Below are 7,988 nucleotides of genomic sequence, written 5' to 3' on the forward strand. Positions count from 1 at the left end.
ATAGAAGAGAAGAGAATAGAAGAGAATCAATTTGACCAGGATGAAAGAGACCTCCATGCGCATCCAGTCCAACCTAGCTCCCAGCCCTGTCCAACCAACCACTAAGTGCCGCATCCAGGCTTGTCTTGAACACCTCCAGGGACAGTGACTCCATCAGTCTGTGATTCTGTGTTCTCCTCCCTCACCTTTTCAACTCAGAGCTCCCACAGGAGCTGAACAGGACTGAATTTTGAATCAAGTGTGTCACATACCTATGAAGCTGGTCAGTGGCTTGGAGCACAGCCCTGTGAGGAGAGGCTGAGGGAGCTGGGGGTGTGCAGCCTGCAGAAGAGGAGGCTCAGGGCAGATCTCATTGCTGTCTGCAGCTACCTGAAGGGAGGCTGTAGCCAGGTGGGGTTGGGCTCTGCTGCCAGGCAAGCAGCAAGAGAAGAAGGGGACACAGTGTGAAGCTGTGCCAGGGGAGGTCTAGGCTGGATGTTCTGAGGAAGTTGTTGTCAGAGAGAGTGATTGGCATTGGAATGGGCTGCCCAGGGAGGTGGTGGAGTCATTGTCTGTGGAGGTGTTGAAGCCAAGCCTGGCTGAGGCACTTAGTGCCATGGTCTTAGAATCATAGAATCAACCAGGTTGGAAGAGACCTCCAAGCTCAGCCAGTCCAACCTAGCACCCAGGCCTGGCCAGTCAACCAGACCATGGCACTAAGTGCCCCAGGCAGGCTTTGCTTCAACACCCTAGGGACAGTGACAGTTAATCAGCTCTAATACTTAGTGGTAGTAAAACTGAAAGGAACTACTCTGACAATGCCTCTTTTTTCCCCCCCAGTATTTTGAAGCTACTTGCACTCTACAGAGTGCTGGATCAGGCATTTAAAGGCTGACAGGCTGTGGGTACAGAGCATGCATTTTGTTGAGGGACAGGTGCTCCAGTCCAACATTTTTGAGGTACTGTGTGTCCAGCATCTTGCCCCACTGTCCTCTTTTGTTTGTGTGGGTTGGGTTTTTTCCCTCTGTCTGTTTTCCTGGGTTGGTTGGTTTCCTGTTTGGTTCTTGTGGTGGTGGGAATTTGTTTGTTTCATTTCTGGGAGTTCTTTGTGGAGCAGGTATAGCTACACTCTGTATGGGAGCCGGTCCCATCCCAATTATCTAATCCACTTCTGAGGAAGAAGTGAGCCTCTAAAATATTGCAGGCAGGAACTTTTCATTTGAGGGTTCGACTTTCTTTCTTGGTAAACTCCTGTTCAAGTGCTTGCTCTATCACATCTGGGGCAGCTTAGGTTAGAACAGAGGTTTTGAAGCTGAGTCTTTCGTACCCAAGAGCATGTGCTGGCTGGCTGGAGACTGAGTGCAGGTGAGCATGCTTTCCTGGATGCTCCTTTTATTACTCAACTCTAGATATGCACACACAAACTCTCTTTTCCCTTTTAGATCAGAAGAAATGTTTTGAAACCTGAAAAGCTTAACAATCAAACCACAAAAATACCCAGCCCCAACCACTAGGAAGGGAGAGCAGATCCAACAAACAACAACAAAAAAAGCCCCCACCAACTCTCAAAGCAGTCAATGTTTGTCCTACCTGCTTTGTAGCCTGGCAAAAAAGCATCTTTTGAAACCAGATCCTGACTGCTTTCATTGTCATGTCAGGCTGACTTCAGAAGCACGATTGCTGATGAGGTTGAGGATGGCTCTCACAGTAGCACTTAGTAAAAAGGCACAGCAAGTTACCTCAGCTGTGTTTGTTTCAGATGGCCAAAGGATGGGATGTGAAGATGCTGCCTACTTAGCTGGCAGAAAGAGGCAATCTTCGATTCCCAGCAAAGCCAGAAATTCTGAACAGAGGTGGGATGGCAAACCAACGGTGGCGAGAGGATGCTGCTTGAAGGTGTATCCAGCATTCCAGGCAATCCTGGATTTCTTGATCTTGGCTCACAGAGTCTTCCTATTGCCTGGAAACTGTTCCTCTTTAAAACATTTGGGTGAAGAAGCAGAGAGCTTTTAGTACCCTGCTGACAGATGATAACCTCCTCTGCAAGCTCTGCTAGCGCTGGCGAAGGGCTGTCACTTAGCGAGAACGCTCTTAGCGCTTGGGCTGCTTGGGAACTGAACTTCAGTGCTGAGAGTGCCGTGGGGAAGTGTCAGCAGCAGAAAGTTCTGTCTCTCACCTCCTGGGGAAAAGAGCTAGGGAGTGTTTGTGATGTGAAGGGAAATAATCAAATCACAGAATCAAGCAGGTTGGAAGAGACCTCCAAGCTCAGCCAGACCAACCTAGCACCCAGCCCTGGCCAACCAACCAGACCATGGCACTAAGTGCCCCAGCCAGGCTTGGCTTCAACACCTCCAGAGATGGGGACTCCACCACCTCCCTGGGCAGCCCATTCCAATGCCAATCACTCTCTCTGCCAACAACTTCCCCAGAACATCCAGCCTAGACCTCCCCTGGCACCAGTAGGGGAGGAGGGCAATTATTACCTGTTTGAAAATGGAAGCTCTTAATTATGGAAGAGCTTTTGCTTGCTGCTGCTTGCTAGGGGTAAGAAATTTGTGCTTGTGATGGTTTGGGTGTTACCTGCCCCACCACACTTAAGAAATTCACCCAGACTTAAGAAAATGAAGCTTTATATTCACAGCTTAGCACAAGATCCAAGCAGGTATTTACCATCTACACAGCTATGGACAGAAATAGACAAGTTAAAGGTAATACAGAAACACAGCAGCCCTGCCAGAAACCAGAGTCTCCAGGAGGGGCTCCCAATAACTCTTCCACCTCCTTCCCACCCCTCTACCTTACCCCAGACTTTGCCTTACATTCAAGGTGAGTATGGAGAATGGGCCAGGGGGGTTAGGAAGCAGAAGGATTAGTCACAGAGATGGTAGGTTAGAGAGAGAGAAGGGAGGCAGCCAGAGCCAGAGGCCAACTCTGTAATATGTATGTTCTTGTTCTTATCCATCTCAGCAAGCCTCTGAGTGCAGCAGCCAGCACCACTGTTTCCTTTTCACAGCCTAGCATCTAATCCCTCTCACTAAAATATGCCAGCTAGGCTCAAACCAGCACAGTGCTTATGAGAATCCATGAGCCTGGATGAAGGCCCCCATCTGTTAGATTGCAGAGAGGTTAAAAGGACAAATGGGATGCAGGGAGGGCACACCTAAAGCACCTATTTCTTGGGTTTTAAAAGAGTTGGCCATGGGGAGGGTACTCTTGCAGGAAATGTTGAAGGAAATAGCTTACTACCCAGAGCTACTTCTCAGTTCCAGTGCCAACACATAGAATCACAGAATCAGTCAGGGTTGGAAGGGACCACAAGGATCATCTAGTTCCAACCCCCCTGCCATGGGCAAGGACACCCTACCCTGGATCAGGCTGGCTGAACTGCCAGGCAGTTGATTGTCATCTTCACAAAGTTGGCTTTTCTGGTTGATGCCAAAGTGAACTGCTCTCTGCTCAGCTATCTAAAGTAGCGACGGTTACCTAAGTCACAGTGACTCAGGGTTTGCTCTTTCACCCAGTTGGCATTTTCAGGCTATCTTCCTATGCACCCAGTGATTGTTATGCCTACCTTTCACCATCCCCTTAGAAAACAGTTTCTCCACTCTCTTTCCAGCCCTTTTAATATTCAGTGAGTTCCAAACGATCACTTGCGCAGATGCTCACAAATGCCTTCTTTTCCCCTCCTCCCTTTTAGGCACTTGTGCAGTTCCCACACAGGCTCAGGCATGTAGACCCTTCAGAAACGCTCAGAGAGTGTGGCCCAATTTAAATTATCTATTGAATGCTGAAGCACAAATTGCACATGAAATCCCCAAGCTTCGAGGGTCTCTGGCAGGTCACATCCTACCAGTCACTCAAACATTGAGTCAGCGCTCCCCCCATGCACCTATGAAACTGAGGCTGTTTGACACCTCTGAGAATATTTCTCATGTTAGATCTGTTGCAAATGAGCACATGGTCCAGAATAATTAATGGTAACACTTCAGTCCTTTTTTGACAGAGTTGTGTTTCTTCTGCAGTTTGTGCTGGTCTGTCTATTTAGCTGCAATCAGCCATGCCTGAAAGACAGGAAGGAACAAGACGGACAAGTGTGGCAGTGAGTGAACCTCTCTTCTGTAATTAGAAATGCACAGGGAATAAATTATTCTCCAATTCAAGCTGTCCAGCTCACACTAATAATAACAACCTAGGAAGCAATCTGTTTATAAAAATCCAGACTGATTTTGTGAGACTCCTTAGTGCAAGACAGGGTTTGCAGGGTAGCCTCGCTCTAGTTTGTCACCATTGAAGGGCTCTGTCGAGGCGTGGTGGGTACCTGAGGCCAGGCAGCACAGGGATTTCAAGCCTGCACTGCCTTTCAGAGCACAAGGTTAGCCAGACCTTCAGCAGGCATAATTGTAGCATCTCTGGGCCAAGTTCTTTGCTAAATTAGTGGCTGATAAGGAGCAAATGCCATAGAATGAAGGGATGACCAAACTTGGCTCAAACTTCCTTTGTTTCTTCTGTGGACATCTTTTAATCTCTCTCCATTTGGTTGCCTTCCAGCTTGCACAGGCAAAAATCTTTTCTGTGGAGACAATGCAGGTGACACCAAGTTAGGTGGCAGTGTTGGTCTGAATGAGGGTAGAGAGACTTGGATAGGCTTAGATCCATGGGCCAGCGTTAAGGGGATGAGTTTCAACACAGCCAAATGCCAGGTCCTGCACTTGGGTCACAACAACCCCAAGCAACGCTACAGGTTTGGGGCAGTGTGGCTGGAGAGTTGCTGGCAGAAAGGGATCTGGGGGTTGTAACAGACAGGAGCTGAGTGTGAGCCAGCAGTGTGCCTAGGCAGCTGAATAGGAGCTCACATTCATCTGCCTGGGCACACTGCTGCCTCCTGTTCAGCTCCTCTCTACCAGCACCCCCAGGTCCCTCTCTGCCTGGCTGCTCTCAGCCACTCTGTCCCCAGAGATATTATGCCCCCCCTTAATATACAGCTCAACAGATTTTGGCTGATTCTTGACTTTTTTTTTTCCTTCTATTTCCCTCTGTATTTGCATAGGCTTTAATTATGGCCAACTTCTAATTGCAGCACCTGATTAAGATGCAGAGCACTCTTGCTTGACTTGAGCTTGGAGGCAAGCGGAGGTGTAACGTCTTGAGGGTGGAGGAGGTGCCAGAGAACTGGTTTTTCTACAACAAGCCTGCAAGATGAGAGCAGACAGTCTCAAGCCTGGGAAAGTAATCAGGTCTGAGGATTAAATATGTTACTTACCTTTCTTTGGAGTCAGGAGCTATAAAGAAGCTGCTGAGAATTCAAGCAGCTGTCATAAAGCATCCCTGACATTTTTATGTGGTCTCAGATCTCTGGATGAGGCTCGGGATAGTAACTCTCTTCTTTTTTGGAAGACTGAAGCACACACAATGAATCCTCTCTGTCAGACAACCTGCTGCCACAGGGAGTGCTGGCTCCGAGAAGTCAGCCTAACAGGGAGCAACTTTTATTGTTGTGATTGTGCACTCTCTGCAAATCACTTGATCCATTTTATTCTCCATACAAAGCAGATATATTATGGCCCCTTGTCAATTGGAAAGATCCTGGAGGGGGGAAGGAAACCTGTCTAGGTTTCCTGCCTTGTCTGTTTAGAGATATCACTTCGAGTAGAACAAGCTTGAGGAGTCACTGGCCAGTAATTCAGAGTCCCTAATTAATTTAATTGCAAGCAATGAACTTCTCAAATTAATTTATTATTCAAATATATTCAAGCACTTCCCTTCCCTAGGGCTCTCCCCCGAAAAATCCTCTTCTATCCAGCTCTGGGTTGTGAAAATTGAGTCTGAAACTCAAACAAAAGCACATCCACAGTGTGTCAGACCTTCTGATGGGGTGAAGGGGGGGAATACAGAACAAAACACAAGACCCTTCTGGCAAATGCATCCAGGCTGAGGGAGTTATCCTTAGTTCTGTGTTTCTGATCCTCACGTGGCTTCTGTAGCTAATCAGAGTGCTAATGGTAATAAACACTAATTACCATGTTCCAGTGAAATGTGTGATTTGGGGACTTATTTTCACCCTATATTTGTTTTCATCCTATACTTGTTTCCACTCTATAATTGTTTTCACCTTGTACTTGTTTTCATCCTACACTTGTTTTAATCCTATACTTGTTTTCACCCTGTACTTGGTTTTATCCTATACTTGCTTTCACCCTGTACTTGTTTTCATCCTATACTTGTTTTAATCCTATATTTGTTTTCACCCTGTACTTATTTTCACCCTTTTATACTTGTTTTTTATTCTCTACTTGTTTTCACCCTGTACTTGCTTTCACCCTGTACTTGTTTTCATCCTATACTTCTTTTCACCCTGTACTTGTTTTCACCCTATACTTATTTTCACCCTGTACTTGTTTTCATCCTTTCCTTGTTTTCATCCTTTCCTTGTTTCCAGTATCTCTCTGCTGGTGCTCATCCTTTTAGAGGGCTTTTTTATGCCTTGCTTTTTGAAGTTCAAGGTGAAGTCACATATGGCCCAGACCCTTCACTGATCAGATTTCTACAAGCTGCAGGAAGAGGAGAAAGGATGGAGGAGAAGGAGCAAGCTCAAAGATCACCTTCACAGAATGGAAACTCTTTATTATTTCAAGTACCCAAAGGGAGGCTGTAGCCAGATGGGGTTGGGCTCTTATCCCAGGCAAGCAGCAACAGAACAAGGGGACACAGGCTCAAGCTGTGCCAGGGCAGGTCTAGGCTGGATGTCAGGAGGAAGTTGTTGTCAGATAGAGTGATTGGCATTGGAATGGGCTGCCCAGGGAGGTGGTGGAGTCGCCATGCCTGGAGGTGCTGAAGCCAATCCTGGCTGGGGCACTTAGTGCCATGGTCTGGCTGGTTGGGCAGGGCTTGGTGATAGGTTAGGCTGGCTGAGCTTGGAGGTCTCTTCCAACCTGGTTCATTGAATATCACAGTGGGTGATTCTGTGCTCTACAACCTCCCTGGAGGTATTCAAGGCCAGGATGAATGAGGCTTTGAGCAACCTGTTCTAGTGGGAGGTGTCCCTGCCTATGGCAGGGAGCTGGAACTGGATGATCCTTGAGGTCTCTTCCAACCTAAACCCTTCTATGATTCTGTGATCTTGGAGGTCTCTTCCAACCTAACTGATTCTATGATTCTATGGTTCATATAAGCAGCTGCTGACCTTCCTATAGCTTTGTAGTTCAACATTTAGCATCAGTGAGCTGTGCCAATAAAAGCAGGTGAGGGCAGAGAAGGGATCTTGTGCTTTTTGTGTCATCTCATTACAAGCAGCAAACAAACCATGAGCTGACAGAGCTGTCTAGATCCACAACTAGACACATGACTGGCTGGAAATTTGTTTGGGAATCTCTTAGTAGGAATTCCTTCCATGAAAAAACAGGGGGATCTCTTTCCTTTTTATCACAGCAAGCAAGGCACTTGGCCTGACTCGATGGCAGGCTTCAGTCTGGCTTTTTGTCAAGTGACAACACAAACAAAATCCAGTTGATGCTGACACCTCAACCTCCTGCAGCTTCACCTGAACTGAAATCCCTCCTGTGACCTGACCCCAGAAGGATGTGTAGAAGCAGTCCTCCTGATGTATTTGGGAGGGTTGTTTTCGTTTTCCTTTGCCCTCTCCACCTTTCATCCCACCAGCTTTGATTCGAGGAGCACTCCCTGGTGTTACAGATGTTCTCTGCTTAGTTCAGCTCTTCTGGATGCTTTCGAGTAGCAGCTGCTTAGTGGCCTTGTGCTGGCATCTCTGCTGCTGCTCACCTTTCCTCTCACCTGCCTCATTTGCCCCGCTGCATGTCACACTGAACCCAGGCTTCCTGCACGTCTCCTCAGAAGCACTTCTGCTTCCCCAGCCCCCTCCGAGGGTCTGTCACCCAACCTCGCTCGGTGTTGCATCACTGAACGTGGAGCAGGCACCGAGCAGCCGCCGTGGGAGCTGCACTCCAAGTCTGCCTGTCTGCTGGCATGTGTGAGCTGTGTGAGCTGTTCCCCTG

The 7,988-nt window shown here is 47.7% G+C and overlaps 1 long non-coding RNA gene across 2 annotated transcripts; it reads left to right on the top strand.

Moving 5' to 3' along the window:
• The first annotated feature begins 3,998 nt into the window (after positions 1-3,998).
• LOC135181584 (uncharacterized) lies at positions 3,999-6,011 on the top strand. 2 transcript variants are annotated; one of them, XR_010304942.1, is made up of 2 exons: positions 3,999-4,078; positions 5,027-6,011. It is a non-coding gene; the product is annotated as an uncharacterized LOC135181584 (long non-coding RNA). The 2 variants fall into 2 exon arrangements; XR_010304941.1 differs by having other exon boundaries at positions 5,057-6,011.
• Positions 6,012-7,988: the final 1,977 nt, after the last annotated feature.

Source organism: Pogoniulus pusillus, chromosome 15, assembly GCF_015220805.1.
Source record: "Pogoniulus pusillus isolate bPogPus1 chromosome 15, bPogPus1.pri, whole genome shotgun sequence".
NCBI lineage: Eukaryota > Metazoa > Chordata > Aves > Piciformes > Lybiidae > Pogoniulus > Pogoniulus pusillus.